This window comes from Chiloscyllium plagiosum, unplaced genomic scaffold, assembly GCF_037043375.1.
Source record: "Chiloscyllium plagiosum isolate Xiang-an unplaced genomic scaffold, Cpla_swu_hap1 HiC_scaffold_18, whole genome shotgun sequence".
Lineage (NCBI taxonomy): Eukaryota > Metazoa > Chordata > Chondrichthyes > Orectolobiformes > Hemiscylliidae > Chiloscyllium > Chiloscyllium plagiosum.
Window position 1 is genome coordinate 84,553,579 of NW_028270156.1, and position 12,148 is coordinate 84,565,726.

General features: G+C 44.2%; 1 pseudogene; it reads right to left on the reverse strand.

The window, feature by feature from the left end:
* Positions 1-1,861: 1,861 nt before the first annotated feature.
* On the reverse strand, positions 1,862-6,564 carry LOC148147028 (putative G protein-coupled receptor 139; annotated as a pseudogene).
* Between the last annotated feature and the right edge of the window lie 5,584 nt (positions 6,565-12,148).

A 12,148-nucleotide genomic window follows, 5' to 3' on the forward strand; every position in this document is an offset into this window, starting at 1 on the left:
GTCCACTTTTCCAAAATTACGAACCCACCCCTCCACTTCCTCATCCAAGACATTTCTAAAAATCACGTTGATGCTCATGTTGATACATGTCTCTATTCGTGTGTTCATGTATGTGTGTGTGTGTACGTATTTCTGTGTGTTCATCTCTGCCCGCAATGTGAATCACTTTGTCTGAATGCAAGATTACATGAATAAATTAAGATGTGATGATGCAACGGCTCAGAGACTCTATCTGCTCCTCTTGTTTTTAAAGTGATGCTATGCCCACTCTGCTGGATTCCCCACGCCATCAGATTTATTTTGGAGAAAACATCAAAGCCTGTTACAAATCAATGTAAGCTGCAAAAAAAAACACTCTTCTGACTAAGAAATGACTCACTTGAAGATGTCTGAATACCATTAGCATGGAAATTCAATAGTTAATGTATATAATATCAGAAATACAGCTCAATGACAAATTCCACTTTGCAGAGGGAGCACAACATTTCTCCACATGAGCATGTTCCACACTGAGGGACCTCAGTGCAATTACAACCGTCTCCACACGGGACTTGTGTGCACATACACGTGTGTGTGTGTGTGTGTGTGTTCATGATGCTGTCAGTTTGGATTATACTGTGAGCTGCTGCTGTCTCTCTCGCTCTTTCTCTCTCTCTCTGACTGAATTATGGAGGGAATGAGTCCTCCACAGCACCACATGTAGTGGCAGGGGGAGGACAGTAATGGATAGCGTTGTATCACATTTAACAGCAGAGATATTTATTGCTTGGGTTTGAATCTTCACTCCATGACAGGAAATGCATGTTTGTGGGCTGCAATGGTGTAGCAGCCCATTGGAATTTCTAAGCTTGATGTTAAAACAATAACATGCTCCACATTTATTATCATTCACAAGTTTCATTTACACAGAATGCAAGGAATTAATGAAACTCAATATTTTACTGTGTTACTGAATTTCGCTCTGACCCTCCACAATGTTGCTGCATAAATATTTGGTGAGTGGTTTCTCAGATCGAAGCAGCTCATCATTTGCTATTTATGACATTAGTATGAGATATTTTGGATTGTTAATGAGCAGCGAGAACATGTATTGGAGCATTTTCTGGTAAACTATACTATTTAATCTCATCAGCACACTCTGAAGGATTTGATTGTGATGGAGACTTACAGAGGGCTCCAAGGTGAAATGAATTATCCTTTAAGAGATTCCATTTCCACGGACAATTCCTTTGGATTGTGCTACAGTGGTAAATTATCAGCTTCCCAGCTCAACTGTCTCCCTGCAATGGGATAAGGATCCTCTGTCAGGAGTGTGAGGGAATATTCCCCACTTACCTAGATGGGTGCAGCTCTAACAATCACTCAAGAAGCTCGACACCCTCCAAGATAAAGAATCCACTTGATTCACATCACATCCACAAACAACCACTTCCACTGCCTCCAACACTCAGTAGCTGCAGTGCATATCATCTTCAAGACGCACTACAGAAATTCAACAAAGATCCTCAGACAGCACCTTCCAAACCCATGACCACTTCGATCTGGGAGGGCAAGAGCAGCGACTACGTGGGAACACCACCCCCTGCAAGTTGCCCTCCAAGCCCCTCATCATCCTGAGTTTTCATTGTTGCTGGGTCAAAATCCTGGAACACCCTCTCTCAGGGCATTCTGGACTGCAGCAGTGCAAGAAGGCACCAGCTTCTCAAGGGGCAACTAGGGAGGTGTCATAGATGCTGACCCAACCAGAAATGTTCACTTATCATGACTGAATATTTTTAAAACATCATTTTATTGTCTTCATCCAAGAGACCCCTGTTGTGGTGTTGACTGGGGAGTTTTATTTATTCCCAACACAATGAATTCATGTAACCAGGTATTTTACTGTATTACTGATCTTCGCTCTGAAACCAGGGAAAGTTGCTGCATAAATAAATGTGTTTGTGTAACAACTTAGAGAACGCAGCATGTAACCAACTTTCCTGAAGTTATACAGAAAACCTGAGTAATCGACAGGATTGAGTCCTTGAACGACATAATGTAAGAAATTTATAATAAAGATTAACCACAGAAGGATGAAGCTCCCAGACACAGTGAAGAGCAAGATCATAGATTTCCTTCTGCTCTCCATCTCTGGGTCTCTGTGATTCTCTCCTTTGCTCTCACCTTACAGCCTCTTTCGGACTCGACTGGTCACTAATATGTGTCTGACTGTCAGAGCATTGAGCAACAGAATTAAAGCAAATGGCAGTAAAGGAGTCAAAACAGTATCAAACCAATCCAATACCACCCACCAAGTCTCAGTAAAGTAGCTTGACTTTGTTCTACAGTAGAATGGCACATTGCTGATTATCCTCCGAGGATCATATTGAAAATAGATGGGGATATTTTTCAAACAGAACAGGGTGCAGGTTGTTGCTAGAACCACAGTCGCAATTTTCTCTGTGCAATATTTTGTTCTCAGCTCTGACAACAAATGGTCACAAATCGATCAAAAGAGAAAGTGACAGTGAACCAGACAGAGCACTCCCTGGCTGTACGTAACAGCACCCCAGTAACACTGCACACAGGTGTGATGTCCAGGAAACACCGCGGGTAATAATAAAAGCGGAATTTCCTCACAGTGACCTCAATGATGATGACCATCAGATCGGCAGCATCCATAATTACCAGGTAGCGAGTAGCACAATGAGAAACACTGCACCTCCCACGAGAAAGGACAACACTCACCAGCAAATTAACTGTGGGAGACAAAAGGGAAAAGATGCATTGAATTACTGTCAAGGTCTACCCCGCCTGTTCCAGAGTGTAACATATGATTTTCCCAGAAGAAAAAAACAGTTGCACTGTGAGATTGGAAGTGGTCAGGGTTGAATGAGTTTAAAGTTTACGATTTTCTCACCCACCCCAGGTTGTCCTCCAGCCCAATCACTCCAGAGATTGTGGAGTTGGGACAGAGAGTGACCTCACTGTCCCTTCTAGGAGAGCAAAGGGAAGTCTGTGATTTTGTTTGGTTTGCACGGGTACTGTCTGAATGTGTGTAATAGATTCTTCCAGTTCTCAGATTCAACTCTGGCAGGTGCAGAATCACATGAGTAACCTCACCCCCAGCTCAGTCATAGGACTGGAGAATGGACTGTCAACAAAGCAAACTCCCCCCTACCTTTTGGATCAGGACATCCCCGGAAGCTCTTTAGATCAAGTAGATTGGATGGGGCGGTGTTTGTGCAGTGTGTCCAGGAAGCTTTTCTAACGCAGTATGTAGATTGTCCAACCAGAGGGGAGGCCATATTGGATTTGGTACTCGGTAATGAACCGGGACAAGTGGTGGGCTTGTTAGTGGGTGAACATTTTGGTGATGGTGACCACAATTCTGTGACTTTCACCTTGGTTATGGAGAGAGATAGGTGCGCACAACAAGGTAGATTTTATAATTGCGGGAAGGGAAATTACGATGCTGTAAGGCAGGATTTGAGGAGCATACGTTGGGAGCATAGGCTGTCAGGGAAGGATGTGGTGGAAATGTGGAACTTTTTCAAAGAGCAGATACGGCGTGTCCATGATATGTAAGTACCTATCAGGCAGGAAAGAAATGGTCGTGTGAGGGAGCCTTGGTTGACGAGAGAGGTTGAATGTCTGGTAAAGAGGAAGAAGGAGGCTTACATAAGGTTGAGGAAACAGGATTCAGACAGAGCAGTGGAGGGATACAGGATAGCCAGAAGGGACCTGAAGAAAGGGATTAGGAGAGCTAAGAGAGGGCATGAAAAATCCTTGGCGGATAGGATCAAGGATAACCCCAAGGCATTTTATGCGTATGTGAGAAACCTGAGAATGACGAGAACGAGGGTAGGTCCGATCAAGGACAGTGGTGGGAGACTGTGTATTGAGTCGGAAGAGATAGGAGAGGTCTTGAACAAGTACTTCTCTTCAGTATTTACGAACGAGAGGGACCGTATTGTAGAAGAGGAGAGTGTGAAATGGACTGGTAAGCTAGAAGAGATACCTGTTAGGAAGGAAGATGTGTTGGACATTTTGAACAACTTGAGGATAGACAAGTCCCCCAGGCCTGACGGGATATATCCTAGGATTATGTGGGAAGCAAGAGAGGAAATTGCAGTACCGTTGGCAATGATCTTCTCGTCTTCACTGGCAACGGGGGTGGTACCAGGGGACTGGAGAGTAGCGAATGTTGTGCCCCTGTTCAAAAAAGGGAATAGGGATAACCCCGGGAATTACAGGCCTGTTAGTCTTACTTCTGTGGTAGGCAAAGTAATGGAAAGGGTACTGAGGGATAGGATTTACGCGTATCTGGAAAGACACTGCTTGATTAGGGACAGCCAGCACGGATTTGTGAAGGGTAGGTCTTGCCTTACAAGTCTTATTGAATTCTTCGAGGAGGTGACCAAGCATGTGGATGAGGGTAGAGCAGTGGATGTAGTCTACATGGATTTTAGTAAGGCATTTGATAAGGTTCCCCATGGTAGGCTTATGCGGAAAGTCAGGAGGCATGGGATAGAGGGAAATATGGCCAATTGGATAGAAATCTGGCTAACCAGTCGAAGGCAGAGAGTGGTGGTAGATGGTAAATATTCAGCCTGGAGCCCAGTTACAAGTGGAGTTCCGCAGGGATCAGTTCTGGGTCCTCTGCTGTTTGAAATTTTTATTAATGACTTAGATGAGGGAGTCGAAGGGTGGGTCAGTAAATTTGCAGATGATACGAAGATAGGTGGAGTTGTGGACAGTGAGGAGGGCTGTTGTCGGCTGCAGAGGGACTTAGATATGATGCAGAGCTGGGCTGAGGAGTTGCAGATGGAGTTGAACCCTGCCAAGTGTGAGGTTGTCCATTTTGGAAGAACAAATAAGAATGCGGAATACAGGGTTAATGGTAGGGTTCTTAGTCAGGTGGAGGAACAGAGGGATCTTGGGGTCTATGTACATAGATCTTTGAAGGTTGCCATTCAGGTGGATAGAGTTTGTAAGAAGGCCTATGGAGTATTATCGTTCATTAGCAGAGGGATTGAATTCAAGAGTCGTGAAGTGATGTTGCAGCTGTACAGGACTTTGGTTAGGCCACAGTTGGAGTACTGTGTGCAGTTCTGGTCGCCTCACTTTAGGAAAGATGTGGAAGCTTTGGAGAGGGTGCAGAGAAGATTTACCAGGATGTTGCCTGGAATGGAGAAAAGTCGTATGAGGATAGGTTGAGAGTTCTCGGCCTTTTCTCGTTGGAACGGCGAAGGATGAGGGGTGACTTGATAGAGGTTTATAAGATGATCAGAGGAATAGATAGAGTAGACAGTCAGAAACTTTTTCCCCGGGTACAACAGAGTGTTACAAGGGGACATAAATTTAAGGTGAAGGGTGGAAGGTATTGGGGAGATGTCAGGGGTGGGTTCTTTACCCAGAGAGTGGTGGGGGCATGGAATGCGCTGCCCGTGGGAGTGGTAGAGTCAGAATCATTGGCGACCTTTAAGCGGCATTTGGATAGGTACATGGATGGGTACTTAACCTAGGTTAGAAGTTCGGCACAACATCGTGGGCCGAAGGGCCTGTTCTGTGCTGTATTGTTCTATGTTCTATGTTCTATGTTCAAACATTGGGCCAAATCTTGATGGAAGCCAGAGCAGGATCAGGAAGCAGATCATCGGAATCTTTGTAAGATCTCAAACGACACTACTCCATATATATGTCACAAGTTCAGCTCCCTTCGTGATAATGTTTGAGTGTTAGGACTGTTCTGATATTCCCACTGTAAATCTACACATCTGCAAGTGACAATTATTTTGAAGTACAGGGATCAAGAGAAATCTGTCAAGATTTGAATCCACTGGTCAGAGACAGTGAGGAGGAGAGAATTTCCAGAAGGGACAATAGTTACATGAAGCTTTACGAAAAGAAGTGTCATTGCAGATTTAAAATTCAAAACTGATCTAGCACCCACTGCCATTTTTGCAAATTATTTCCAACACGTTACCACCCTTGTGTGTCAAAATGCTTCCTAAACTGGAAGACTCTAAACCGAATTCTCACACAATGCTCCCTCACCAATGAGAATGGTTTTGTTAATATATTTGCTCAGATCCCCCATTAACCTTCTAAATTATAAAGAAAACAGGCTTCATTTGTGTAAGAAAATAGAAATTGTTGGAGAAACTGAGCAGGTCTGGTTGAATCTGTGGAGGTAAAGCAGAATTAAAGTTTCGATATATGTCATCCTTCTTCAGAACTAACTTGCCTGATCACTCCTCATACTCTCACACCGTATGAAACCAGAATAGATGACAGAACAGTGAGAACAGAGAATGCTGCTGCAGCAGTGACGTTGGGAGTCTCTGTCAGTGGAGAATTGCACCGAAAATGCTGCTCAGTGAATTGATATTACTGTCCCGGTGTCTGGATAAGGCTCACCAGTCAGTGAGCTGGAGACATTATTGTTCAAAACATAAAACCAGAGAGCAGATCAGCAGCAGACTAAAACAAGTTCAATTGTCATAAAACCTTAGCAGGGATGCCAATAAAAGCGAAGATGGTGTAGAACGCCTTCTCCACGTGTTGAATTGGTCGATGCATTTTTCTGTGCGAACTGAGGTGTCCCTTCAGGCAGCTGACAAGCTCCTTGTTTGAAACTCTGACGTGTCAGGAGACTGGTGTGTTGAAATTACTGTCTCCAATGTACTGGGAGGAGGTTTCAGGGGACTGAATTATTGACATTACAGTCTCCCCTGGATTGGAGGAGGTGTCAGGAGTCTGGAGGATTGACTTTACTGTCCCCCCTGAATTGGACGGAGGTGCCAGGAGACTGGAGGATTAGAACATAGAACAGTACAGCACAGAACAGGCCCTTCAGCCCACGATGTTGTGCCGACCACTGATCCTCATGTATGCACCCTCACATTTCTGTGACCATATGTATGTCGAGGAGTCTCTTAAATGTCCCCAATGACCCTGCATCCATAACTGCTGCTGGCAACGCATTCCATGCTCTCACAACTCTCTGTGTAAAGAAGCCGCCTCTGACATCCCCTCTATACTTTCCTCCTACCAGCTTAAAACTATGACCCCTCGTGTTAGTCATTTCTGGACTGGGAAATAGTCTCTGGCTATCGACTCTATCTATGCCTCTCACAACCTTGTATACCTCAATTAGGTACCCTCTTCTCCTCCTTTTCTCCAATGAAAGAAGTCCGAGCTCAGTCAATCTCTCTTCATAAGATAAACCCTACAGTCCAGGCAGCATCCTGGTAAACCTCCTCTGAACCCTCTCCAAAGCATCCACATCTTTCTTATAATAGGGCGACCAGAACTGGATGCAGTATTCCAAGTGCGGTCTAACCAAAGTTTTATACAGCTGCAACAAGATCTCACGACTCTTAAACTCAATACCCCTGTTAATGAAAACCAAAACACCACATGCTTTCTTAACAACCCTGTCCACTTGGGTGGGCATTTTAAGGAATCTATGTACCTGCACACCAAGATCCCTCTGTTCCTCCACACTTCCAAGAATCCTAACCTTAATCCTGTACTCAGCTTTCAAATTCGACCTTCCAAAATGTATCACCTCGCATTTATCCAGGTTGAACTCCATCTGCCACCTCTCAGCCCATCTCTGCATCCTGTCAATGTCCCACTGCAGCCTACAACAGCCCTCTATACTGTCAACGACCCCTCCAACCTTTGTGTCATCTGCAAATTTGCTGACCCATTCTTCAATCCCCTCATCCAAGTCATTAATAAAAATTACTAAGAGTAGAGGCCCAAGAACAGAGCCCTGTGGAACACCACTCACTACAGACTTCCAGGCAGAATATTTTCCTTCTACTACCACTCGCTGTCTTCTGTTGGCCAGCCAATTCTGTATCCAGACAGCTATGTTCACCTGAATCCCATTCCTCTTGACCTTCTGAATGAGCCTACCATGGGGAACCTTATCAAATGCCTTGCTGAAGTCCATATACACCACATCCACAGCGCGACCCTCATCAACGTTTCTAGTCACATCCTCAAAGAACTCGATAAGGTTTGTGAGGCATGACCTGCCCCTCACAAAGCTGTGTTGACTGCATTTAATTAAGTCATGCTCTTCCAGATGGTCATAAATCCTATCCCTCAGAATCCCTTCTAACACCTTGCAGACAACAGACATGAGACTTAGGATTGATATTGCAGTCTCCGCTGGTTTGGGAGGATGCGCTCAGAGACCGGAGGAAAGAAATTACAGACTCCCTTGGATGGGGAAGAGGTGTCAGGAGACTTAACATTACAGTTTCCTCTGGACTGTGATGAGGTCCCGGGAGACTGTAGGATCGACATTACGGTCTCTTCTGGACTATTAGGAGATGTCAGGAGACTGGTGGGTTGACATTACAGTCTCTCCTGGACTGGGAGGATGAGGCAGGACACAGGACGATTGACATTTCAGTCTCCCCTGGACTGGGAGGAGGTGTCAGGAGACTGGAGCATTGACATTACCCTCTCCTCTGGACTTGGAGGAGGTGCCCAAAGACTGAATGATTGACATTATAGCCTTGTTTTAAAGAGGGTTGTTAGGTCGTTCCTGGCAGTTACAGCCCTGTCATTTTTACTCTGAAGTTGAGAGAGCTTTTGGCTACAATCATTTCGTATAAAGCTCAGGCTGACTTGGAGAAAGGTTGATTGATTAGGAAACGTGAAGGGGAAATTTTGCACTGGTAACTTGCTAAAGGCTTTTAAATTGACGGAAAGAGTGGATGAGGGCAACGTTAGTGATGTGGTGTATATGGATTTCCATAAGGAGAAAGTGAGGTCTGCAGATGCTGGAGATCAAAGTTGAAACTTTATTGCTGGAACAGCACAGCAGGTCAGGCAGCATCCAGGGAACAGGAGATTCGACGTTTCGGGCACAGGCCCTTCTTATGGATTTCCATAAGACTTGTGAGGAAGTTTACAGTTCATTTTACAAGCGGCAGTGGCAACTTGGACACAAAATTGACATAAGTGCTAGGTAAGAGAACATAGAACGCAGAAAAATACAGCCCAGAATAGGCCCTTCAGCTCTCGATCTTGCGCCGACCTGTAAACTATTCACAGCTCGTCCACCTACACTATCCCATCATTATCCATGTGCTTATATAAGGATTGTTTAACGCTCCCTAATCTGGCTGAATTGACTACATTAGAAGGTAGGGCATTCCGCCCCACGAGAAAGTAATGGCCAATGGATATTTTTCCAGCTGGAGGAATGTTTGGAGTGGGGTTTCCAGGGGTTCAATATTGAAACCAGCATTTTCCAGAAAGGAGTAAGGATAAGGATGGAAAAGTAAGGGGGCCTTGCATAACAGGGAGTTTGTGAATTTCGTCAAAAGTGAAAACAGAAGCATATGTAAAGTTTAGGAAACTAAAATTGAACAGGGCCTGTGATGATTATAAAGAAAAACGGTCAATACTCAAACATGGAATTAGGAGAGCAAGGCAGGGGCATGAAATGACCTTGGCAATTAGAGTTAAAGAGAATCCCAAGGCATTCTACACATACATTAAAAGTAAGAGAATAACTCGGGAGACAGTGTGACCAATGGCCACTCAAGGATAAAGGAGAAGACGTGTACTTGGAGGCAGAGGATGTGGTGAGGTCCTAAATGAGTATTTTGCATTGCATTCACCCAGGAGAATGATATGGGGAATAGTGAGGTTTGTGTGGAGCATGCGAATATGCTGGAGCATTTTGAGATCAAGAAAGAAGTAGTGCTGGGACACCTGAAGAGCATAAAGGTGAATAAGGCCCCAGGTCCTGATGGTATCTACCCCAGGCTATTGAGTGAGGCAAGAGATTGGTGGGGTCTAGACCATGTTCTTTGTATCCTCATGAGCCACTGGAGAGGTCCCGAGGCCTGGCGAGTAGATGATGTTGTTCCTCTGTTAGAGCATGGTGTTCAGTTCTGGTTGCCACATACGAAGAATATGGTGGATTTGGCAAGGGTGTAGAAGAGATCGACCATGATGCTGCCTGGATTAGAATGTATGGGCTGTGAGGAGAGGCTTAAAAATACTCTGATTGTTTTCTGTGGTGCAGTGGAAGTGGAGGGGAGACTTGCTCGAAGTCTGTTCAACTGAGATAGAGTTGACAGTGAGAATCCTTTTCCCCAGAGTTGATATGTCCAATACTAGGGGGCATACAGTTAACATGAGAGGGCGTATGTTCAAAGAAGATGTGAGGGGCAGATTTTTTTACACAGAATTGTTGGTGTCGATAACTCGTAGTCAGGTGTACTGGTGCAGGCAGGAACGATAGGAGCGGTTAAGATTTATCAAGTTGATTACTGCCGGACTGCTGAGCAGAAAGAATCAAACCATGGATTCACAAGGCTCTACTCCATTTATTGTGGCTTAAAACAGAAGTTTGGAAAATATATGACTATCACAGTTATCTGAACATTCCCCTGTGCCTTTAAATGAACTTCAGACTCATGTAAACATGTTTCATAAAATTTGCTTTTCATTTCAGTTTTCGATTTTTTTTTCTTCATTAAAACTGAACTGAAAGTGGAAAGCATGGAGGAGTTCTAGAAGAGGAGTGAGGAGACCACATAAGGTTAGGTTTGTTGTTAAACTAACTAAGTAATTTTTGGTAAGTGTACACATGGTAAAAGAAGGGTATTTTGTGCCACAGTTATAGTGTCCTTACCTCTGAGTCAGAAGGTGCAGATTCAAGCTCCTACAATTCCTTTGATGCATAGTAACATCCCTGAACAGGTTACTTACAAAATATATTTAAATAATAAACGGTCAATTATCGGTAAGAGTGGAAACAAGGTAGAGAGTATCATATGGAGACTGAGGACAAGGTTGAGATAATAAATTGGAACACTGCAACATTTCACTTTAGTCGGAGTATACTTAAGAGGGAAATCAGGAGGGCAAAAGGGGACATGAGATAGCTTTGACAAATAGAATTAAGGAGAATCCGAATGGTGTTTACAAATGCATTAAGGACAAAGGGATAAATAGTGGAAGAATAGGGTTCCTTAAAGATCAGCAAGGCGGCCTTTGTGTGGAGTTGCAGAAAATGGGGGAGATACTAAATGATATTTTGCATTAGTATTTACTGTGGAAAAGGACATGGAAGGTATAGAGTGTCTGGAAATAGGTGTGACATCTTGAAATGCTGGATGTCTTGAAACGCATAAAAGTGACGAAATACCCAGAACCAGGTCAGGTGTACACTAGAACTCTGTGGGAAGCTAGGGAAGTCATTGCTGGGCCTCTTGCTGAGATAGTTGTATCATCGTTAGTCGCAGGTGGGGTGCCGGAAAACTGGAGGTTAGCTAACGTGGTGCCACTGTTTAAGAAAGGTGGTAAAGAATAGCTATGGAACGATAGATCAGTGAGCCTGACGTCAGTGGTGGGCAAGTTGTTGGAAAGAATCCTGAGGGACACGATGTACCTGTACTTGGGAAGGCAAGGACTGATTAGGAATAGTCAACATGGTTTTGTGTGGGAAATCATGTCTCACAAATTTGATTCAGTTTTTTGAAGAAGTAAAGAAGAGGATTGATGAGGGCAGAGTGGTGGACGTGATCTATCTGGACTTCAGTAAGGTGTTTGACAAGGTTCCCATGGGAGACTAGTTAGCATGGTTAGATCTCAAGGAATACAGGGAGAACATGCCATTCGGATACAGAACTGATTCAAAGATGTAAGGTGGTGGTGGAGGCCTGTAACCAGTGGAATTCACAAGGATTGGTGCTGGCTTCATTACTTTCGTCATTTACATAAATTATTTGGATGTGAGCACAAGAGGTATAGTTAGTATGTTTCCAGATGACACCAAAATTGGAGGTGCAGTGGGCAGCAAAGAAGGTTAACATTAGATTACAACAGAATCTTGATCAGATGCGCCAATAGGCTGAGAAGTGGCAGATGGAGTTTAATTGAGATCAATGAGAGGTGCTGCAAATCTTAACAGGACTTAATGGTAAGGTCCTCGGGAGTGTTGCTGTACATAGACCCCTTGGAGTGCAGATTCATAGCTCGTTGAAAATGGAGTCGCAGGATAATGAAGATGGTATTTGATATGCTTTCCTTTTTTGGTCAAAGTACTGAAAACAGGAGTTGGGAGGTCATGTTGCGGCTGTACAGGACATTGGTGAGCCCACTGTTAGAATATTGCGTGCAA